The 25,725-nt window shown below is 37.2% G+C and overlaps 1 protein-coding gene across 2 annotated transcripts in view; it reads right to left on the bottom strand.

Annotated features, from left to right (window-relative positions):
• Positions 1–25,725, bottom strand: part of LHFPL2 (LHFPL tetraspan subfamily member 2) — a 113,361-nt gene that overhangs the window by 36,743 nt on the left and 50,893 nt on the right. The window contains exon 2 of one of the 2 annotated variants that reach the window (XM_034441069.3): positions 21,193–21,260. The exons of the other annotated variant lie outside the window; for it this stretch is intronic. The gene's annotated coding sequence lies outside the window, so the exon portion shown is untranslated. The remainder of the gene's footprint in view (positions 1–21,192; positions 21,261–25,725) is intronic. 2 annotated transcript variants of the gene reach the window in all.

Below are 25,725 nucleotides of genomic sequence, written 5' to 3'. Positions count from 1 at the left end.
CAAAGGGTAACTTTAATGCAGGGGTGGTCAACTATGGCAATTTTAATTTTATGCTGGCTCAAGAATTCTGGGACTTGAAGTCCACAGGTCATAAAGTTGCCATAGGTTGCTCACCCCTGCTTCAATGTATCAGCTAATTCAGCATCATGTACTGTCAAACTTTTGCTCTAGGCACCAGAATCCCAATGAACTACTACAATATTACATTTTAAGCTATTATGACATATATGCAAGGTAATTATTTATTTATTGAACCAAAATTAAAGTGACTCTGCCAATACTAGAAAAATACTGCTAAAAGGGAAAATGGGACAGTAAACAAAACTGAACAAAATTATAATTTATTTGATCACTTGAGTATTCAAAGTTTCACTGGCAGGAAATATGAAATAACAAAAGAATAAATAATTCCAGAATCTATGAAAAATTACGTTGCAGTTGGATTTAGGCCCAGGAAAATGAACATGGAACTGCAGAGATACTTCTCATAGTACTCACTAGTAGGAGTGCACATTATCTAAAAAAGGCCAAACTTCCATGTTATTCTCATTTCAATAGGTGATCACTGGAAAATAATCACCAGAGGATAAGATGCTTTATTATGAGACATACATACAAAGAAAAAAAAACATACATTGGCTTTCTAACATTCTAACTTTCTGAGAGGAAACAATTACCCAATTATTTAATGGATATACAGCAATTTGGGCTCCAAACTGAATATAGGTTGCATGGGTACCTTATTGCTTTCAAATATTTTATTAAAAAGTTCTCCTCCAACGTTACTCATTGTTTGACACATCAGGATCAAACCAACAGAACAGCTTTGGTCTCTTGCTTTGTCCCTTTTAATTCCTTTGTACACAAAGAGTAGTAGTTTTTACTTTAGAATAAATTACAGTTCTTTAATTTGTTTGAATAATTTGTAATTTCAGATACATGTATCTGAAGACCTCAAAATTGCTGTACATCTTTCCAAACTTGTAAGTAGAGCAAAAATTCTGTTCTCAAATGCAAGGGCTAAAATTTAGTATGGAATATACTAAATAAATTTTAAAATAATAATAACAAATAGTAGTGGAAGTAATCACAGAAGAAACAAGATACAGCTAAGACACTTAAAGAAGAAGCTCTATTTTGTTGAAATAAAAATTAGATGTGTCATAACACATAAAACCATAGTTGTTAGTATTAAATTTATTCTCTAATTCCCTAGATCCCAGCATCATGTCTATATTAATAATAATATTCAATAACATAACTGTCATGCATATCCTTAAAAGATCTATGAAAAACAGCAAGTTCTTTTTAATCCAATATATTTGGTACTATGTTAGATCAAAATACCATTTTAAATGCAGATTTTCATTGAATTAGTCTGTATTGTATTTCTTTTCTCTTTTAAAAATTGTTTAGAAAAATCTATATTTAAAAACTAATTTATTCTATTTACAGATCCCTACCCACAAACATACAAAAACACAAGAGCAATTTTCATCTCTGCTGAGATTTTCCCTATTTAAGCCAGGAAAAAGTCAAGCACTAAATGAGATTTATAGATATTATATGGCCCTTAACTCATAAATTTATAACATAGTGAAACAACCAAAGTCTTCTGCAAATCAAACAAGGTCTGGAAAGAATTAGTTAAAAAAGCTCTAGTTTACGTGTTTCTCTGTAGACTTAAGTCATAGTTACCCAAATCACACAACAACACCAGACATTGTGAGCACTATTCCCTATTGTAATTATTAAAATCCACCATGAACTTTTTCCTCTGAAATCGTAATTTATTTTACAGATGTTTATGTTTTGTTTAGGGGAGGAAAGCCCATAGAGTTTTATTCCATATCAAGTTTAAATGGCATTCAAAACTGCTACATATGTATTTAATTTTAGTTTTTAGAACAAAGTCCACATTCATATTACATGGATGCAAACTATACCACAGACCAGATAAGCAATGGGGCCTCTATTGTGCAACAGCCATTAGAAGTCAGAATCAAAGCAAAGATGGAGGGAAGTCAGGAGTCTTTCCCCATCCCCCCTCAGTTTCACTATAGGGAACCATAAGTATTTGAACTTCAAGCCTTATTTTTCTATGTAAAAACTCTAAATCAGATGAAGTAGATCTTAATTACAAATACTACAAAATCCATACCCTTAATCATTTTTCAAATTATTTAGCAGATCAGCCAATGGAAAGCAAAGTAGATTCTGTCTTTCCAAAATGCTGCCCATTACCCCACTGCTTCGGATATCTTTTTCTTCATTATCCAAAACCGCTTATTGGAAAGTCCTTTTTACCACTTATCAGGAAGTTCTTATTTAAATGTCCTGGTTGTGATTTGGGGAATGGATTTGTGTTGCTAGGGGGGAAAAAAAGTCATTCTCTCAGCCCAAATGACCTCACAGGGTTGTTGTGGGGAAAAAAGGAGAAAGGTGTGTTGGATGTGTTTGCCAGCTTGAATTTATACGTAAAAATTATAGAGGTGGGATAGAAATAAATAAAATAAAATAAACCTTTTTTACTCAATTTTGAGTAATTTATTCAGGTTTGGGAACTACTACATTACCATCTGCTGTCTTTCTAGTAATTTTTTTTTTTATTTGATTTATATGCCGCCCTTCTCCGGAGACTCAGGGCGGCTTACAATGCGTTAAGCAATAGCCTTCATACTTTTGTATATTTTATACAAAGTCAGCTTACTGCCCCCACAAACTGGATCCTCAATTTACCTACCTTAGAAAGGATGGAAGGCTGAGTCAACCTTGAGCCTGGTGAGATTCGAACTTACTTTAATTGCAGACAGCTGTTATTAAATTACAGTGCCTTGTCTGCAGAGCTATCCAGGCTCCTTTGTAATCCATTCACAAAGATCTTTCAGCAGACTTTTTGAGGACTGAAATGTATAAATTACTCTTAAAACATAATACTGAATTTAACAGCACTATCTAAATTGGCTATTCTGATAGAATTGTTTTGATTTATCTGATTATATCAGATAAATCTTCTCCTTAAACAGACCTTCCTCCAAACCCGTGTGTGTGTGTGTGTGTGTGTGTGTGTGTGTGTGTGTGTGTGTGTGTGTGATCACACATTTGTTAACTCTTCCATTCTCAAGGACAGAGAATGAATGCCCAGCTCAAAATAGTCAGCATCTCTTTAATTGCTAATTTGAACTTTAACCATTTCACTGTAAACCCATTTATTACAGAGTGATAAAAGATAAGTCTTGCTTATTTGGATTCCGTCCTCGTATCATTATCTATTTATGCATCTAATGCAAGGTTTACTTATTATATTTATCCCAAGCTAAACATGCCTGGTTCCTTTAATCATTCCTGAATGGCTTGATTTCTAGAATCTGGAATGAACCTCCACTGACTTAATAGAATAGAATAGAATAGAATAGAATAGAATAGAATAGAATAGAATAGAATAGAATAGAATAGAATAACAGAGTTGGAAGGGACCTTGGAGGTCTTCTAGTCCAACCCCCTGCCCAGGCAGGAAAACCTACACCACTTCAGACAAATGGTTATCCAACATCTTCTTAAAAATTTCCAGTGTTGGAGCATTCACAACTTCTGCAGGCAAGTTGTTCCACTGATTAATTATTCTAACTGTCAGGAAATTTCTCCTTAGTTCTAAATTGCTTTTCTCCTTGATTAGTTTCCACCCATTGCTTCTTGTCCCGCCTTCAGGTGCCTTCATAGCTTGACTCCCTCTTCTTTGTGGCAACCCCTGAGATATTGGAACACTGTTCTCATGTCTCCCCTAATCCTTCTCTTCATTAAACTAGACTTCTATAGATTCTTTTAAAAGCACTGGAAGTGATCTTATCAGTGAAGAGTACAGGTAGTTCTCGATTTACGACCAAAATTGAGCCCAAAATTTGTATTATTAAGTGAGGCATTTGTTATGCGAGTTTTGCCCCATTTTATGACCTTTCTTGCTGCAGTTATTAAGTGAATCATCGGAGGTGTTAAGTTAGTAACCTGGTTGTTAAATGAATCTGGCTTCCCTATTGACTTTGCTTGTTGGAAGGTCACAAAAGGTGATCACATGATTTTGGGACACAGCAACAGTCATTAAGTATGAATCAGTTGCCAAGCATCTGAATCTTGATTACATGATCATGGGGATGCTGCAAAGGTCATTAACTGTGAAAAACGGTCATAAGTTACTTTTTTCATTGCCGTTGTAACTTTGAACGGTCACTAAATGAACTGTTGTAAGTCAAGGACTACCTGTATAATGAAATGATCTCCTTTGCTCTGGGCACTGTTAAAGCAGCTGTCAACTGCATTGGCCCTTTCAACTGCTGCATGATACTGCTTATTCATGTTCAGTTCACTCAGCTCAACTTAAGGGTGTAGTTCACTAGTACTTCTAGATACTGTGCTTATCTATACATTTGATTTTCTCCTCCCCCCACTCATACGTAGGATATGTCACACTATGACACAGTGAAAAGTTATCCTGATTATCTGGTGTAATATTCAAGCCTATCAAAATCGTTTGGAAATGACATTAATTCCTTGAAGATAATTACTCCTAGATGGGTATCATTTGCAAATCTGCATTGCTATTCACAGTTATCCTAGTTACTGTATTACAAGGAAGAGATAACGGAATATATGTGTGTGGGAAGCTACCCCTCTCCTAGAAGAATGAAATATTTTGAGAAATATTAAAAAAAGCAGGATAAAATATTTCCCCTAAAAGAGAAATAAAAACCTTAAGGGAGACAGAAACCCAGAGCCCCAGCTCCCTCCCCACAGCAGATATTTTGTGCCCATTAAAGACTGGGCCAGCCTATCTACAAAACAAAAAACCTTCAGCTTCAGGGTGACGGGATTAAGACATGACCCTCCAGGACATAATAGGATTAACCCACTACATTGCACAATCTCCTAAGGACATTGCATCAGCCAAACTTCAACTAAGTTTGGCTCAGACAAACTCTTAGGATTTGCACATTGCACCATGGGAGTCTGACAACAGCCAACAGAATATATGTTCTTGCACAGGAACAGGAAGCTCAAGTTCAAAGCCCAAGAGAAAGTATAAATACTCCTCACTCTCAACTCCATATGTTCAGCTGCACCAGAGAACCATGTGCTTGGTGGTTCTGCTTCATCATTAACTATCTTTCCAATTAGCCTCCATGTTTCCAGTGTCTTTCTCCCTCTGGCACTGCCCAATGCCATTTGGACAATCAATAAATCCACATAATCCAACAACATTCATTTGTTTAAAGTTTATAGATCACTTCAGAATCAAACTCTCCAAGGGAGCTTCCAATGTATAAAAACAGTAACATACTGAAACATAATGAAGGTGAAAAGTAACACCTTGGCAAACAATCCTACAAATAAGCATAATACAAACGTATCAAGGTTTATAGGATTAGGTGACATCAAATTGTATTTTGTTCATGAAAAGCTTGTACAAACCACCTGAAAAACAGTCGTAATTTTTTCAATATATACTCCAACTCAGCGACCACCATTACAGTGAATGCAGACTTGGAGATCAAAACACTTTTCATATAGTCCTCCCATATGAAAAAATGATCAAATTGAAGGGGGAAAATTGGAGTTCTATAATATGCTTTTAATTTTCCATTTCTTAATTTGTGTTTTCTTGGTTTCTGTTAAACAGAAGCAAAATCAGAAAATTAGTCCTATTAGGAGAACAACAATTTATAGGGGGGGGGAAAGACACAACAAAAATTTTAGAGACAGAATTTGTTTTCATCCTCTTAAGCAATTCTCATTGATAAGACTGGATACTAATCTTTTCACAGCACCGAGGGCCTCCTTATCTGAGAATTAGTTCACAGACACAAGAAAGTGACTTAGAAACAAAACAAACCTTCTCTGTTACTAAGCTATTTTCTCAGCTTTCTGGCATTCATGAATTAAGGCTCTGACTAATAATCCCCTGTTCTCTTTCCTTTCCTCCCACTCCTGCACCCTCCAGTTGGAATCCAACTGGAACAGTTTGCTAACCTAAAACAAAAGTTATATTAGCAGGATGGGGGAACGTAGTAAAGACTAATATTACAACGATGGCATTTTCACTCCATAAATGCAAAGACTGTCTCATTACAACCATGTAATCCATACACTTGGATATATATGTGATTATAGAGTTATGTGAAAAATTAAACTCGCCCCATTGAAATTTTTCACTTTTTTTTTTTGAAGGATTGCATATATGAATAAGGAATAAGGGGACTATAAAGACAAATATATGCAAAGAAGAGTTAGGGGAAAATATAAATGATAGAAGAACACTGGCTTGAAACTGTTGTAAAAAGGAAATATATGTTTTATGTTTGTGTTTGTTTTGTTTTTAAAAAGAGAAATAACAATAAAAATTATTATAAAAAAAAGAAGAAATTTTTCACTTTTTTATCCTATTTCAATACAGAGGCATTTGATCTTCATTTCAACAATATTAGTAGATAAAGGGTATGCCAGGAAGACACTTTTGCTAAGAGCAGTAGGGCAAGGCTAGAGTTTACTAATGAACATCTAGGCACAGACCAGCTATTTCTTGAGAATGTCCTTTCAGAGAAATTGAATCTTTCAATAACTGTTAATCCAATGATTACTTTTGCTCACCAGGTAGTTAAAAATAATTTTACAGGGGAACGACTACTGCTTGCCAAAAAAGAAAATGATTCCCCCTCCAACCGGGTGCATACAACCAAAGTCTCCAGATTAGACAGATAAAGACCCTCTCAGCTAAATGTAATTCATCTGTTGGCCAGCACATTTGAAAAAGCCTGTTTCTTTCTAAACCACAACTTTGGAGAACAGAAAACCAGGAACTCTGGCTACAAAATGCTCAAGGTTTTAAAGGCAGCAACCTGAACTTTGATTTGAAAACAGAACAGTGAAGCTGTGGTAATATGGAATCAACTGTCTTATCATAGCATTCTGGATACGCTGAAATTTCCAGGCGGTTTTCCAAAGACCTTATAGAAGGCATTTCCGAACATCTTGCCAAAAAGCAGGGCTCTTGTAGTCAAAAGAGAAATCCTGTTATATACTCTTTCCAACATGCAAGAGTTCTGCAGAGGGTGGGTAGGTGGAGGCTTACAATTTTATCAGTTTGCAATAAATATTCCAAATGCTGCAAAAATAATTAAAAAAAATAAGATCTTTTCCATCTTGAGAGATTCGGAACATATAATAACCATCTTTTCATTATAAAATCCATCTACATTATTAAAAAAAAAAGGGAAGGCATGGCACCTGGTTTCTAACACATACCTGCCTGCACAGGTATGCCTTGTTTCTTCTACACCTCTAGGAAAAGTAAAGCATGATGGTGCTAAATAAATACAGAGACTGTCGAAGAGAAGCAAATAAATGTATTTCTTCACTCAATAAATGAAAATCCTGTTCATCATTATAATTAGCAGTCCAGTTGAAGTAAACTATATAAATCTGAAATTTATTTTCTGATCCAAATCCTAAAAACTATACAACTAGCAATGCTTGCAGTTGGATTCCTACCAAATGTTATCCCACAGCAAGGTCACAAAGTATTGTCATTGAAAGACCTTGTTAATATTACAAACATTGCAGGCACATCCATCAGATGAGATAATTTAGGACTTGTGTGCCAAGTCCATTGGACTATTCCAGTTTAAAGGTTTATGGACCATAGCCAATGCAGCCAACTTTTTTTTTATATGTGTTCAACACTTGCACATCCAAGAAAAATCTCTTCAAGCTTAGTGAACAAAATTGAATTATTCAACAATACAATTAGTTTTGTAGGAAACTTCCATTTTTTAAAAAAAACACACACACATATACATTTGTCACATCCAAAGTACTGCCAACAATCTCAAAAGATTCAATATTTTTAGGTAAAACTTGTTATAAGTGCCAAAGGACATTTGTTTGGAAACATATGCTAATTCAGATAATAAAGCAACTAAAGATGTAACCTCTGGATTGATTTATTTAAAGGTATCCAAGTCACAGATACTCTGAGTGACATACAAATTAAAAATAAATCCCAAATATAAGTAAAGAAAGTTATAAAATAAAAGACCAAGGAGGAGGAAACATACTGCAAGTCTATTACAGCTTAGTAAAAGGGACCACTTTGTGAGTTTGTGCAGGATGGGCACAAACAATAGGACACAGATGGTACCCAGTGTCATGAAGATGATACTCTGAATGGCTTTAGAAGTTCATTGCAGTGGTGGTTGCTATCAGTTCGCCCCGGTTCAGGCAAACTGATAGTGGCGATGGTGGGAGGCTCCGCCCACCCGCCCAGATGTCATCAAAAATGCTCTGTGCATGCGCAGAAGTGCCGCACGCTCCCAATAGCGAACCGGTAGTGAAGAAAATTGAAACCCACTACTGGTTCATTAGTAACTACTGCAACTTGTGTGGCAGAAGTGTTACATAGATGGACCTTACTATGCCAATAAGTAATCCACTGCCACATTCTGGACCACATACATTATGAGTGATCTTTCAGGAAAGTTCCATGTGGATTACAATGCAGTAGTCCACACATCTGACTAAAGCATGCTTGAGTGCAAGAAGGGACTCACCAGGAAAGGGCACAATTAACACACTAGAGGAATTTGAGCAAAGGTTCACCTGGCTACAACTACCACTGGACTTTGAGTAGTAGGTATGAGTGAAAGAAAACCAGCTGTGAACCAAAATAGAAAATCTATTACATCATGAATACCCATCTATACACAGAGTTGTGTTTTAAACTGTTCCTCCTTGTCCAGACCCCAACATCCTCAAGGCACTCAAACACAATTTGACAGTTGATTGACCAGGTTAAGATGTAGAGTTAGATAGCATCAGCATACTGATATCTAATCCTATGCCAATGAATGATCTCATCCAGCTTAATGTAGATTTTTTTCAACAAGGGGAATGAGAGTAATAGGTCCTGTGGCAGCCCACAAACTATGGACTATGGATTCAATCTGTGCCCTCCTGTCAATATTAGTTAGAACCAGCCAGAGAGAAAGGAAGAAAAACGCTGCAACTCCCAATCTCAATTTCCATAGTTGATCGGAATGGGGAAGAAAGGCTTCAGCTTAACCAAGCAAAGCAAAATGATTATGGGTTTCGGGATCTTCTGACTGGGGATTCTCTACCTGTGATAGTGTTATACTTAGACAGAATACAACATCATTAGGGAGTATTCTTTTTCTCTAAGCCAGGGGTGTCAAACTCAAGGCCGGGGGGCTGAATCTGGCCTGCGGGGTGCTTAGATCTGGCCCATGGGGCCGCACTGGAAACAGCAAAGGACCAGCCCACAAGACTTCTGCCAGCGAAAATGGAGCTTAGGAGAGCACATGTGCACCCCTTGAGCTCTATTTTTACTGGCAGAGAGTTGCAGGAGACCGTCGCAGCTGAAAATGCAGCATGAGAGCCCATTTTCACTGGCAGAGAGCTTGGGCCCCACAGGTGCCCCTGACATGAATGACGTCAAGCTAGCCACCCCCACCCCCGCCACCCCCACCCCCCAACTCTGATGTGGCCCTCAATGAAATTGTTTGACACCCCGGCTCTATGCTATTGCTGAAACTTTTTACTTTTACTTTACTTTATTTTGAATTTATATACCGCCCTACTCCCGAAGGACTCAGGGCGGTGAACCCCGGCTCTATGCTATTGCTGAAACTTTTTACTTTTACTTTACTTTATTTATATACCGCCCTACTCCCGAAGGACTCAGGGCGGTGAACAGCCAAAAGATAAAACACACATAATATAAAATTTAAAAACAATGTAAAAGCACATTAAATAATTTGGCCCAAACAATTTAAAACACCACTATTATTTTAAAACAAATTTAAAATTAACAAATTAAAGAGGAGGTTAGGCCAGGCCAGCCTGTTGAAATAAAAAGGTCTTGAGGGCACGGCGGAAAGTGCGTAAATCCGGGATCCTCCGTATCTCCGGGGGGAGCTCGTTCCAAATGGCAGGTGCCCCCACAGAGAAGGCTCTCCCCCTGGGGGCCGCCAGTCGACACTGTTTGGCCGACGGCACCCTGAGGAGCCCCTCTCTAAGTGAGCGTACTGGCTGGTGAGAGGCTACTGGTGGCAGAAGGCGGTCTCATAAGTACCCGGTCCTAAGCCATGGAGTGCTCTAAAGGTGGTAACCAAGACCTTGAAGCGCACCCGGAAGACCACCGGGAGCCAGTGCAGCTCGCGCAGAAGAGCTATTACATGGGAACACCACTTTGCTCCCATAACCACCCATGCGGCCACGTTCTGGACCAGTTGGAGCCTCTGGGTACTCCCCAAGGGGAGCCCCATGTAGAGAGCATTACAGTAGTCCAGGCGGCAGGTGACGAGGGCATGAGTGACCGTGTGTAAGGAGTCCCGATCCAGAAAGGGACGCAACTGGCGAATCAGGCGGACTTGATAGAAAATCCTCACGGCCACAGCCGTCAAATGCTCTTCTAAAAACAGCCATGAATCCAGAAGGACACCCAAGTTGCAAGCCCTCTCTGTGGGGGCCAATGACTCGCCCCCAATAGTCAGTAATGGCACCAACTGACTATATCAGGACGCCGGAAACCACAGCCACTCGGTCTTGGATGGGTTGAGCCTGAGTCTGTTTCTCCCCATCCAGATCTGCACAGCCTCCAGGCACCGGGACATCACTTCCAGGGCATCGTTGGGGTGGTCCAGGGTGGAGATGTACAGCTGAGTATCATCAGCATACTGATGGTACTTCACCCCAAAACCAAGGATGATCTCACCCAGTGGCTTCACATAAATGTTGAACAGAAGGGGCGAGAGGACCGACCCCTGTGGCACCCCACATACAAGGTGCCTCGGGGTCGACCTCTGCCCCCCCTGCCAACACAGACTGCGACCGGTTGGAAAGAAAGGAGGAGAACCACCGCAACACAGTGCCCCCCATCCCTAACTCTTCCAACCAGTGCAGCATGATACCATGGTTGATGGTATCAAAAGCCGCTGAGAGGTCTAACAGGACCAGGACAGAGGAACAACCCCTGTCCCGAGCCCTCCAGAGATCATCAACCAATGCGACCAATGCCATTTCCATGCTGTACCCAGGCCTGAAGCCCGACTGGAACAGATGTAGATAAACAGATGGCAGCCATGACCATAAAAGTATTTCCACAAATCCATGTTGTGCATCAATTGTGCCCATTTCTAGGTTGGGGGAATCCTTTTTATGATCACTCATTCCCTGGTCATCTTCCATATGGAGTATTTCAACATTCCCTTCCTTAACTTCCTCCCATCACCAGATTTGACTCCTTATTTTTGCCCCATTAAACAAGGAACAAACACAGCTGTTTTAAGATCTATTATTGTACCAGTTTAGCTTGGATAAGAAATAATTAAATGGGAATATAATTACTTTAAAATATCTCTAAAGGTATTATATACTGTAGATAAGAAAACGCTTTTGGAACATTTTTCTGCAGAAAGTAATGTCCCGATAAAAGAGTTAGTTTAAAAGTTTCTGATTAGTAAAAAAATGTCATGCAGTATAAGCCACTTGACAATTCTGTAGACCAATCTACTTTAAAAGCACCGGTCATTAAGTAAAGTCTTTATGGCCAACTAAGATTGTATGTTCAGGGAGATGAAATATATCTTATGTCTATATAATCCATCCTAGAACATATAACAGTCTCCCCACTTCTGAAGCCTTGGGAATACAATCAATTATAACATTTAGATTCTTATATTTGAAAATAAACAACAGCTACATCTACCTGGAAATATTGGAGGCTATAATTCCAATAAATTTGGAGGTTGGGGAAAGGAAGCTCTACAATACATATACATGTAGCAAAGGAATTTAACCAACTACTTTGCACTTCAGAATAATTAATGTAAAAATAGATCAACACTTTCCCATACAATTTAAACATGCCCATACTTTTCATCTAAGGGGCTGCCACAGGGGTGAAATGCTCCCAGTTCGGACCGGATCGCCCGATCCGGTAGCGATGGAGGCGGGTGGTTTGGAGAACCGGTGGCAAAAATCCCCTCCACCTTGCCCAGCTGAGCCACACAATCATCAGAGGCTTTTTTTTTTAACTTTTAAAAGCATTTTTTCTACAACTACGGCCGAAAAAATGCTTTTAAAAGTAAAAAAAAAAAAAAAAGCCTCTGATGATCGCGCGGCTCGTCAAAGGCATTTAAAAGAAAACAAGGGTTTTTTTTCTTTTAAATGCTCTGACGATTGCAGCTGAGTTCCCTGATCGGCAGAGGCTTTTTAAAAACATTTTTTTACAACCTCTTAGCTGAAGAGGTTGTAGAAAAAATGGTTTTAAAAGTAAAAAAAAAAAAAAATTGGCCACGCCCACCCAGTCACATTAACCCTCCCACCAAGCCACGCCCACAGAACTGGTAGTAAGAAATTTTAGATTTCACCCCTCGGCTGCCACAAAGAAGAGGGGGTCAACTATTCTCCAAACCACTTGAAAGCAGAACAAGAAGCCATTGATGGAAACTAATCAAGGATAGAACCAAGATAGAAATAAGGAGAAATTTCCTGACAGTTACAACAATTAATCAATGGAACAGCTTGCCTTCAGAAGTTTGAGTTGTTCCATCAGTGGAGGTATTTAAAAAGAAACTGGACAATTACTTGTCTAAACTCGTATAGGGTCTCCTGCTTGAGCAGGGAATTAGATCTCCAAGGTCCCTTCCAACTGTTATTCTGTTATCTTCAGAGAATTCAGAAAATTCATTCCAACTATAGCAGAGAGAAAAAGAAAATCTAACAATGTAATGTATCAAATTTAACTTTCCTCAGAAATAATTTTGATTTTTAAGTATACTGATGCTGACACATATTTTTATAGCAAGTCATAATTTTCACTTTGGATGAACACAGAAATATTTATTTTTATTTAAAAAAATACCCTAAATTTACCATGGAAAAGAAATTAGGATATAAATACCATCAGGCTGACTGGGGAGTAAACCTTTTTCTCTCACACACTTGCACATATAAGCCTCACCCATTAGCCACAAGAGGAGCAATGGTTTGTGAGAAATTACTTCAAAAGCCTCAAATGACAGGTTTAGCAGCAGATCCCCTCAGCAAAATATTTAGCATTTTGCAAAATGAATCTAAATTCTTTCATATATATTGCCTCATTTACAGCAGATGTTTATGTGTGAGCCATGAATAGGATGTTTAAATGCAAGACTAAAAACAAAATCTCCAAAAGTTAATCAAAATTGAATCAGGTTAATCCTACACAAATTAAACACTAAATGAAGTGAAGAATCAAAATCAGCATTGAAGCCTCTAGCATTTACTAACACTTCTGAATGTACAATATATTCCTGCAATACATTTCTATCAGCTGAATGTAAATTAAAATTTGCAGTTTCAAATCACTTGTCTGAAAAGAATATTACATCTCCGTTGATCCACTTTCAATCCAAGAACCTTGAAGCTTCTAAAATGAATCAAACACCCCATTTACAAGCTGTCTATATTAATAATCTTTGTTAAAGTTGGAGGAACCAACATTAATATACTAACAATGCAGCCAGTAGCTATTTATCATTTTGCAGTTCTGTATTTTTAAAGAATCCATTGTTTCAAATTATGCAGTTCATCAAATCTTCCCCATGGATAATTATTAAAACTGTGATTTTCATGTTTCAAAAATGTTAAATTAAAGCAAAGTGTTTTAGTGATTATGCTTAAATCACTTTATAATGACCTATCAATCAAAAGATATGCTAAGTACAATTGTTTCAAATTTAGATAGGCAGATAGATTAAAACTATATCAATCTTTTTCCCCCCAATATAAATTAGTCTTTATTCAAAGGTATATATTATTGAACTACTTCCATAGTCATGCTGGACATAAAATTACCAACTTCATTTGCTGACTTGGAACAAGATGATATTGATGATAAGAACAACAACCCAGGTCCTTGGGAAGGAATCGATTGTGGATAAAAATGCCAAATTCAGTTTAAACATCTGGCTGAGTGTATAACCAACCACAATAGTAGATTTGAAATAATAGAATTCAAATAATTCAATTCCAGCGGAATTTGCAGTATATAGCAAATCAGCATCAATTCTACAAAATCCTTAAAAATAGGAAAGGGCTGACCACAAATACTAAAATGTCTACGAAGGAGTAGATCCTAAAATTCTAGAAAAGTCTAAAATATTACCTAAACAATATATCTGATCATGAAGTCATAACACTTGGTGTATAAAAATTAAAAGAGGGGGTTCATAAATGTAACTGAGTAAAATATTTGGCCAGAAAAAAAAATAAGAAACTAGTAAAGTAAGTTGCATAAATTTTGAAAACATACTAATATGGCTAATATAAAAGGCAACATACTAAATTTAAGATATTGTCTAACTGTTTAGCAAAGAAGAAAATGGTGATTGCTTTCAGCTCCTTCATACTATGTTGTTTTTTGATGGGTCTCTAAAACTGAATTTCATGGCCAGAAGTTCTTTGTAGCTCAAAAAAACATATTTAGGCTTGTCTCTTCTCCAGAGAAAACAGGGCAGTTTCTTGTTTCTAATCTAATCTCTTTCTGAGTAAATAGACAGTCACCTTCTTCACTGCACTGCCAGCTTTGGGTCCTGATCAATTGGTCAGAAGGTAGGAACAGATCCATCAATCTTTACAAATGAACCTCGGAATGTGAATCCTTTTTTCTTTTCTTGTGAAAAATCACAGCATATCCAGGAGAAGATTATAGTGTATTTTACTCTTGCAAGTATTAATTGTAATTACTTTAGGTAGAAAGGCAGAAATCACATTATTAAGGATAAAACTTTCAGAATAAGAATTGTCTTGAACAATCAAATTGTTTTTAAAATAATCCAATTCTTTGGAAGTGGAAAAAAAAGGAGAAAAAGATTCCAGGGGAAAAACAGGGGGAACTCTCTTTCTGAATATAACTGTTGATAGATCCACTGGAAAAACTTACTCATAGCACAACAATTCTAAAGATTGGGTATAAATGTATGGATAGTGACAACTGAACTGTTTAGCTACAATAAATGTATCAGTCTTTGATTCTGAGGGAAAAATATTATAATCATATGAAATTTACATTATTATTATTATTATTATTATTATTATTATTATTATTATTATTATTATTATTATTATTATTATTAATTGAATTTGTATACCGCCCTACTCCCGAAGGACTCAGGGCAGTGAACAGCCGAAAGATAAAATACATATAATACAAATGTTAAAAAACCATTAAAATACAATTAAATAATTTGGCCCATAAAACATAAATAAATTTAAATGTGTGTGTATATATGTGTGTGTGTGTGTGTATGTGTGTGTGTGTATGTGTGCATGCATATATGTATAAATTACATATACACAGATGCTAAAATTAGAGATACTATCATATTAGATACCAAGAGCCTTGGTAGTACAGTGGTCTAAAGCACCCTGTTATTAAGAACAGCTGCCTGCAATTACTGCAGGTTCGAATCTCGCCAAGGCTCAAGGTTGACTCAGCCTTCCATCCTTTCTAAGGTAGGTAAATTGAGGACCCAGTTGTGGGGGCAATAAGCTGACTTTGTATAAATATACAAAAGAATGAAGGCTATTGCTTAGCGCATTGTAAGCCGCCCTGAGTCTCCGGAGAAGGGCGGCATATAAATCAAATTAAAAAAAAAAAAAAATTGGCAAATGACATTATTTCTTCTTTCCGTAAACTTTACATTTTTCTTGCTCATTCTTGTTTCTCAAGGTCACAACAGAAATATTTAGCTTGAAAAGCAATAGTGTTTGACTCTTTCAATTTTTTGTATTTGTGTGAGTTTTTTGGGATCTACTGAGCATGTTGATACCTTCTTCTATCTCCCAAAGGCCATCTGTTGATTTACAATTGGCAGGATTCAGCAGCTGTTCTGCTTTGAGAATAATAAGGGATGGATTTTAAAATAAAATGGCTAGCATCATACTGTCTTGTGCATTTGTACCCATTGCTGGCATTGCTGCATTTGAAAAATTACTATAGTTCTGGCAGCATTTTCTCAAAAAAGACATAGTGTAAAAGATGGAAGGTATGGAAAACAAAACAAAGAAGAGTATAAAAAATGTTCTCAGGACATAAAAGTATAGCAGCAAAGTTTTTCATCTTGAGAATTAAACTTAATGCTTGGCACAAATAAACTGCATGGGACTTTTTTCTCACCATCAGGAGGAGGAGGAGGAGGAGGAGGAGGAGGAGGAGAAGAAAGTTGGATCGTTGACAGTCAGGTTTCAGACCACGGCACAGAATGAGAATTGTATTGGTTCCACTTGTGATGAACTATAGAGAGACTAGGGTTGGGGAAATGTCCTCCTTGATGCCTTAGGAGCTTTTGATGCAGATAGTCCTTGACTTAAACCTGAATTAATGCCTTAAAGAGTTGTGGTTGTAAATTGAGGCAGCTACATGATCAGAAGTAATTTTCTGGCCTTTTTAATGAGGTTTGTTAAGCGAATTCTGTGATCATTAAATGAACCCATTCATTTGAATGGGTGCTGCAACTGAATTTGGTGCTAGAGGCCAGAAACTAGCAAAAAAGCCATAGTGAATTGTGGTCATGTGACTGTGGAACACTGGGACCACCCAACTTGCAGTGATGTCATGGGGGGGGGGTGCTTTACAGGCCTTCCATTCTCCTCCATAACTATCCACCTTATAAGTTTGTTTGAACATATTTGAACTGAATCTATGAACAGCATAGCCCTGTGGGATTAGTCACTCTCTTTAAAAAGATAAAACAATACTATTCAGTTTATCTAGACCTTCTGCAGGACAGACAAAGTGAAAAGATAGAAAAAATTTCTAGTAATTTTAAACAGGTGAAATGCTTAGGTAGTGACTCTTGTCAGAAAATGATATCAATATTTGTCTAGAAAGAAACAAAGACTAACAAGCAAAATAGCTGAAAAAGAGTTTTCAAGTTTTAAGACCACCCAATTAGGGAAATTGTTAGGAAAAAAGTGACAGATGGAAAAAGAGGAAGTTCAAACTTAAGGCCAGCTATTTCAGCCATAATGCCTAAAGTTCAAATAAGCCTCATGCTGGAGACTGTAGACAAAACACATGAGTCGACAGCAGACAATGTTGTCAGCACTAGCACTGAGAAACAAAGAATGTCTTCGTTCCTGTTTTCATTTAAGTAGTGCAGAATATATTCACAGACACTCAGTATTGTGTGAATAACATGCAATGTTTATATGTTAAAATGCAATGAAAAGAGTAAAGACACCCCCTAATATTTATTCATTTATTTTTCTTTAATCCAACATTCTATTCCACATAGTCAATCACACTTTATAGAAACAAAGTTGGTTAGTTGTGGCAGGTATAGAATTTAATATTCAATATTTAGTTATTGAAGATTCCCTTCAATAACTTTAGTTAGCATTGAATGTGGAAGCCAAATGTAAGCACTGCCAAAATAAAATAATATTTTCTGCTTACTTAGAAAACTTTCTAGATAGATTAAAAAAAAATCTTGAATAAATGAGAAGAGCTGTTTTTTTTAAGTACAATGCAATTCCTATTTCAGAAACAGTTTTGTTAGGGGTGAAAAGATGCTTTTTGGCAGGATCCATTTAGCTAATGGACATATTAATTATCTGAGATATAACAATTTTAAAAAGTAAATATTCCTACAAGTCCAAATCAATTCACAGATTTATCCACTTAGGCTTTTTGGTAGTAATATGGAAGGTATTTTCTGCTGATTTCTTGTGGAACTTTTAAAAAAAAAACACTTCTCGCTTAGAATATAGTCCTGGAACTACCAGGAAGTATTAACAGGACTTGCTCCCTTCTGAGGCCAGACAAAGTTGGTTATATGTTATCACCTGCTGGGACAGGTGATGCCTAAAAGCATGTTATATAAAAGTTAACAGGACCTGCTATGTTGCTGAACATAATTTTGAAAACAAAGGAGATGAAATCAAATCGATCACCATTTGCCAGAGATCCCAATTATTACTTTTCAAGTAGAATAGGAATAATCTAGGGTAATCTATGCAATGGAACAATGAAGACCTATCAGAAGAGATTGCAGACAAAACACTGTAAATTCCTTTCTCTCTTTAATTGCCAAGGCTGTATGCCTTCATATGATAATGGGCCTGAACAGATATGCAGCTGGTGTGTGTCTTGTGAAAAAGGAGGAGTTGTTGTATTTTGTCTTGGTTATGGGAAAAGCAGCCTTCCAGCTGTATAAATGGTACTTGGCTGCTCTCCATATAAATATTTCCACCTGGCCTCAATGGAGTAGGGAAACAGTTGGGGGCTATGGAAATGATGTAATTCCCAGAGCAGAGGCAGAGTCAAAGGCAGACAGCCGATCAATCAGACCTCAGCAAGCCCATGCACAAGATCTCTCAAATTACCACTTCACACCAAGAACCTGCTGAAAACATCCCCTTTTAACATCTGCTAATCAGATTGCTTCTCAGGAACCTGCTACAATTATACCTGTTATTGCAGAAAGCAATGTGGAAAGTGGGGTGAGGGAGGGAGATGTTGCATGTCTACAGCTGGGCATTTAGTAAAACAGATGGACTGTATCTGAAGCAAGGGCTCTCTTTGAAATCCAATTCTTGACCATGAGAATGAGACCTAAATGAAGCTGGCTGAAATGATGGCCTTGAACTAATCATCGGTAGTTCATATAATACAGTCAATGGAAATGCAGATGGCACAATGACTAAGATGTTGGACTAGAAACCAAGAGAGAGTGTAAGCCTGAGGCATGAAAGCTGGTTGTTGATTTTGGGCCAGTTACTCTCTCTTCTCAGCACTGCCCATCTCACATGTTAGTTGCTGAGGGGAAAACAGGAGGAGAAAGGGGTATTGTGGTATGTTTGCCACCTTGAGTTGGGTATGAAAAAATGGGCAGGATAAAAGTCTAATTAAAAAAAGTAAAGTTTAGGTCACGGGTGTCAAACTCGCCACGTCACGTTGTTGTCACATGACATTTCGCAACATTTTCCCCATTCGCGGAGCTGGAGTGGGCGTGGTCTGCGCGGGCCACCAGTTTGACACCCCTGGTCTAGGCAGTAGAATTTGGAGAGATCCAGTCAGAGCAACAGCTCCTCTATTTGCAGCAGGTTTACAAAAATGAAAACACCCAGATGTGAAGAATGTCTTCACATCTGGGTGTCTTCAAGGATTCCTACTTCATATTAACATTTGTATGATATGAATCAAGATATTGAATATAGATTACAATCTGGAGCAGAGGTTTTTTTTTTATGGTTAACAGTATAAGATGAGCATTCTCACAAAATCAAAACCACACAGAGAGAAGGCTGTGCTCTTACAAAAATAGGGACCATAATTGGTGCAGCCAGATGTGTCAGATCCATTTAGCAGAAGACAAACTGGTAACTGCCAATATTCCTACTCTCCCATTAAGTTATCTTTTTTTCTTTTGCAGGCCCATTTTCAAACAAGCACTGATTTACAGACATTTTTTATTTTTCTAAAAAAATGTCTATGAAGTCTATGCATCTATATTCCTGGATCACAACTCCCTGCACTCAGTTACTCAAGCCCTGGTTATCGCTCACGTGGACTATTGCAATGCGCTCTACATGGGGCTATCCTTGAGGTCCATTCAGAAGCTTTAGCTGGTGTACAAAGTGCAACAATGAGAGCAATCTTTGGGGGCCTTAGGATGGCCCATATTATACTTCTACTCTGCCAATTTCACTGGCAGAGTGTAGTTCAGGTGTTGGTTATGACCATTATAGCCCCTAATGGCATAAGTCCATGCTTTACCTGATGAACTGCCTCCTCCTACTAGGACAAACCCGTCTTATCTGTGCTGGCAGATAGGGCCTACTGTGGATCCCATTGGTCAAAGGTCATTGCATCCAGGACACTGCAACCATCATAGATACATGCTAGCTGACAAGTGCCCGAATTTTGATAATGTGACCATGGAGATGCTTCAATAGCCATTAAGTAGGAAAATCAGTCATAAATCACTTTTTTCAGTGCCGTTGTAACTTTGAATGGTCACTAAATTAATTGTTGTAAGTCAAGGACTACCAGTATTAGGAGATGTGGTGATTTCAAACAATAGGGATAAGCTTAAATAGGAACTGGATAAATGCATAGAGAACAGGTTTGTCAAGAGCTGTTGTTTGGAAGACTCAAAGTTTCCTTCCAGATTGGGGCATGCTACTTCCAAATTACAGCTGAAGGCAAACAATAGCAAGAGAGAAGTATGCCTCCATCTCCTGCTTGAAAACAACCCAAAGAAATGAGGAAAACATTTCTAAGATGGGTCTTGGTCTGATCCAGCAAGATATTATTTTATTATTACTGAAGATTTCAATAAAGAACCATCATATTAACTATAAGTGAACTTCTAATGAAAAGCTATCTTTAATTTCCATGGTTGTTCCCTAATTCTGAGGGGCTGCTCATCAAAGACCTTTTGAATGAAATAAAATAAAGAATAAAATTAACTTTAAGCTTATTTAACCAAGAGAAACTTCCATTTTACTTACTTGATCCAGGGGTGAAATGCTCCCTGTTCAGACCGGATTGCCTGATCCGGTAGCGATGGAGGCAGGTGGTTCAGAGAACCGGGAGTAAAAATCCCTGCCCCCCCCCCATTACCCAGTTGAGCCACACAATCATCAGTGGCTTATTTTTTTTAACTTTTAAAAGCATTTTTTCTACAACCTCTTTGGCCGAAAAAATGCTTTTAAAAGTAAAAAAATAAGCCTCTGATGATCGTGCGGCTCAGCTGGGATTCTCAGAGGCTTTTAAAAGCATTCTCTTCAGAAATTGTAGAAAAAATGCTTTAAAAGCCTCTGAGGATCCCAGATGAGTTGCCTGATTGGCAGAGGCTTTTTTTCTTTTAAATGCCTCTGACGATCCAAGCTGAGTTGCCTGATCATCAGAGGCATTTAAAAGAAAAAAAGCCTCTGCCGATCAGGCAACTCAGCTGGGATCGTCAAAGCCTTTTGAAAGCATTTTTTTACAACCTTTTCGCCGAAGAGGTTGTAGAAAAAATGGTTTTAAAAGTAAAAAAAAAAATTGGCCATGCCCACCCAGTCACATTACCTCCCCCCACCAAGCCACGCCCACAGAACCGGTAGTAACAGATTTTAGATTTCATCACTGACCTGATCAATATATCAGAGTCCTTCCTTCTGAGAAAAAGAGGTCTGCCATTCAGAAATGTAGGGTGTTTCTGGGGAAGAAATATTAACATCATGTAAGAAAAGCTGTATTAGTTAAAAATGTACCAATCTGTCAATCCAGTTTACATTTCATAGTACAATATCCATAACTCCCTTTTTACAACTCTGTAATCCTTAATTCGGGGTAGAGTTAGGACGACTGGAAGAAGCTGAGCGTTAACAGTTTGAGGATCCCTCAGTTATAAGAATATTTTATCTCTTCAGCAAGAGAACATGCAGGAAGTGCTCAATTTACAACCATTCATTTAACGACTGTTCAAATTACAACACTAAAAAAAGTGACATGACCGTTTTTCACACACTTATGATCATTGTAGCATCCCCATGGTCACATGATTAAAATTCAGACGCTGGGCAACTGCCTCAAATTTACGACAGTTGCAGTGGCCTGGGGGTCATATAATCCCCTTTTGTGACCTTTTGACAAGCAAGTCAATGGGAGAGCCAGATTCGCTTAACAACTGTGTTACTAACTTAACAACTTCAGTGATTCACTTAACAACAGTGGCAAGAAAGGTCTAAAATGGGACAAAACTCACTTAACAATTGTTTCGCTTAGCAACAGAATTTTGGGCTCAATTGTGGTCCAAAGTTGAGGACTACCTGTACCTCTATGTTTCCCAAAGGATGACCTAAATGAGTGATTAACAATATTATTATCATTTGTAAGTAAAATTACCATAGGTCTGCTAAAGGTCTTTCTCAATACTGGCAAATCTATATGGCATTCTGCCCAAATATATTATGAATTCAGAAAACATTAACCAAGCTAGCTGTATCTTTTGAACTACACAGGATAATCACACTGAACAAAACTGCATTAGACTCAATATTAACAAAGCAGCCCTCTTCCTTAGCTATAAACCTTATCCTGCTTGGGCAGTCTTCTCTGAGCTGATGTCCTGGAGAAGACGTAACCCTAGAATTCCTGGCCAACTGATTTAGGGTACAGAAATAGTTTTTGTGGTTAAAGTTTAACCACAAAAATCTGGTTGATTTAAATTGAACTGTGTACCTCCCAGAAAGCTTCAATAAAACTGCATTTACAATGTTTCTACATTTTTTAAAATATCAAGATTTAAATATATAGTGTAGAAACACATCCTAAGACATTTTTATCTCTAGGACCTAGCTTTTACTACCACATGCTCAATGTTTTCTCTTAATAATCGACCACTGCTATTAAGTTTTTAATGCTAACTAGATTTATGAATACAAAGAAAAATAAAACTGAATTAGGAAGCAATTCTCCTTATTAAATTTAGAACTAACCAAATAGTCTACTTTGTTTTACATTTTTTTACATTTCTGTGTTTAATTAAACTCCCTTGGTTTTCATTCACTTCTGAACAGCATTGACTCTCTTATTTATTGATTGCTTTCCAGAAAAGGGGAGGAACTTGCAAAACTGGTATTCTCTGATGCCAACAATACAAATGTAAGATCAGTTTCCCGGTTTTGAAGGAGTTAACATTGCACTCATTTTTTTAGATGAAGTCCAGCTGCAGGATTAGTGGGAATGTTAAAAGTAGTTAGCAATATACCACAAAGAACTTTTTCTTTCTTTTTTTTTTTTGGTCATCCTACAATTCACTGTAGGGACTTCATTATTTAAATACTCTTAAGAGCCTACCCATTACTTTCACAAAAAATAGTCTGTTCTATTTGTTACAAAATAAACAGAATGTTTCTAGTTTTACTGGCTCTTTGTCATCAGCTTTAGAAAGGTGGTAAAGATAAGTACTCTTTCAAAAACTGTGGCTCTAACATTCTGCCAAGTTAAATCTTATTCTCTCAAGTGGATTTGTTTGCCAATTTTGTCTAGTTAAGGCAATCCTGCATATATGACTAAGAGGCTACATGATGTTATTTCTTTAGGTTTTTTTCTTCTGCTTTTCCTTGTTACGGAAAGTTACAGAAAAAGCTTATCTCATAAACAAATAGTCACTCTCTCAGTTTACAGCATACATGCAAACATATCACATACATATATACAACGACTATATTTTCTAGGAAAAAATAAAGGTCAACCCTGGAAAGGAGGCAAATCCATAAAGATAAAAAACCCCCAACTGTTTATATTTATAACTTTGCTTTACAAAAGAAAATTCAAGAGCAAAACCAAGAAAATAACTACAAGTAGTCCTCGATTTACAACAAAGTGACTTATGACCATTTTTCACACTTACGTCCATTTCAGCTTCCCATGGTCATGTGATTTACATTCAGATTCTTGACAACAAACTCCCATTTATGATGGTTAGCCAATATTTAGCGTGAAGGTTATAAGGTTATATAGTATATAGTATTATCTGATGGCTACACTCAGTAGTACCAATCAAAAGCTTTGCCATTCAACAAAGAAAAACCAAAAGGTTGTAGTTTGTATGTAACAGGAAGAACTCCAGTCTACACACTTAAGAATCATTAATATGTGCATACCTACTTTGAACCATGTTTTCATGTGTTATTGGATCATGGATTGATCCAGAACAGTATGGTAATGACTTCAGGTCTTCTTTAAAGCAGTATTTTGCCTATTCTGTAGCTGCCAAATGACACTTATTTTGAACAGTTTAAATATTTTTTTTAGTTTATTAATTTATATTTCCTATTACTTAACTGTCCACTTTTCTCAGAGAAGGGTTCTGGATAGTGCATAACATAATAAATATATAAAAATACATATAACTAACATTAAAATCAGAATTAATTTAAGATTTAAAAGTTTTAAAATTAAAAAAATATAAAATTTCAAAAATTTTCAAGTGAAACGTTCCAAGAATGGGGTGTTACCAGTTGTGAATACAGGTTTTTTGCACTTAATTCCTAAAAAATTTCCATGTTCTTTAGATCTGGCCTCACTACAGTTTTATTTTTGAAAGTAGGAAGAATACACCTTTCTCTTTTCGCAATTCATTTAGCTGCTTCATGCTATTTTTCTGGGACACTAGTAATAGATGGCTCCATGAATTTGCATATACAGATTATAGATTAGGACGGAACCCATTTACACTTATAAATTTAGAAGACTCTTGAATCTAGACCTTGCTGATGACTTGGTGGGAACTTTCTTCCACCTACACGCACATTTGTTGCATGATTAGGCAAGGCTTATGCGAAACGCTTTCAGTTTGTTTTCTACCACTGTATCAACACACACCCTTGAGGTCCTTTCCTTTGAAGGGTACTTAATTCTCCTTCTGCTCATCAAAATGTGTTATTTTTCTCAACTCTCTTTCTGAATCCTTAATTTGTTCAGCAAGCCAAATGTCAACCCATCACAGAAATCCAGCCTTTAGATCACAAGATGGTAATTTCCACTGAGAAATAACCCTGAGTAATATGACTCTTAAGAAGAGTCTTAATTCTATCTGGAGAAAAACTGCACCTGGAACTTTTGAATGCAAAACATATGCTCTATGGATTTTCCGCCCCTCCCCCCCCAGAAATGAAGAAGTTGGAGAGAGGAGGAGACTTTAATTGTTCCCATTTCCTGTTGTGCATCTTCCCTGAGCACTATGGTAACATCACAACTAGAAAGGCAGCCAACAGCTAAGTATTGTGGCTCTGAACTCTCATCAAGACACAATAAATCCAATTTATGAAGCACATAGAAATAATGAGATCCTAGCTAAAAAAAATAAATTTTAAGCCATTGAAAAAGAGGGAGAAAGATATATGAATTATTACTAGGTAATGCATTCTAATTGTTTGGGACTCCAATTGAAAAACATCTGCTTCTTGGTGTTATTAGGTTACGTATAAAACAACCAGAGTATGACTTAGGTCATTAACAAATTTCAGCACTAAAGCTAAGCTCAGAAATGAATTTGGGATAATTGGATTTGAAAAAATATTATTCATATCTTGAAGTATGCATTCACTTCCCCCTCTCCTCTCTCACACCCACACAATATCATGCATATCAGTATCCATCAACTGCAATTGCCAGACCACCTGGAAAAATACATTAATACATAACTGGCAAGTTACCAACAGATGGATGACAATAGCCAGGTCTTGATCCTGCAGCCAAAGTTAGAAAAATACTCTGAATCATAGCCACAAGCATTTTGAGACCCCAGGAGCAAAACTGAGCTCAGAATTATTCTGGGCCAGAAGCCTATTCCTTCAAAGAAGGTATGACATAATACATAGACTGGGAATTTCCTCATCTAGCTGAGTTGCTGAGTTCCATAACAGCAAATCTTCCTTGTTTGGATTAAGTACGTTTATTCAGTCTTAAATCCAGCACTGGAGAACAGATTTATTGTTTATAGCTGAATCAAGTGAGATACCAAAATTTCCCATTGATCCGAAAAAGCCCAAAGATGAAACTAAATTTTGTCAAACTGCACAAAATAATTTCCATGCTAAAGAACTACATTTATCATGTATGTCAGGGGTCCCCAAACCCTGGGCCATGGCTCACCACCGGACCGTGGCCTATTT

The sequence above is a fragment of the Pantherophis guttatus genome, chromosome 2 (assembly GCF_059756535.1).
Source record: "Pantherophis guttatus breed Tessera chromosome 2, ASM5975653v1, whole genome shotgun sequence".
Taxonomy (NCBI): domain Eukaryota; kingdom Metazoa; phylum Chordata; class Lepidosauria; order Squamata; family Colubridae; genus Pantherophis; species Pantherophis guttatus.
This window is presented reverse-complemented; position numbering and strand designations above follow the sequence as displayed.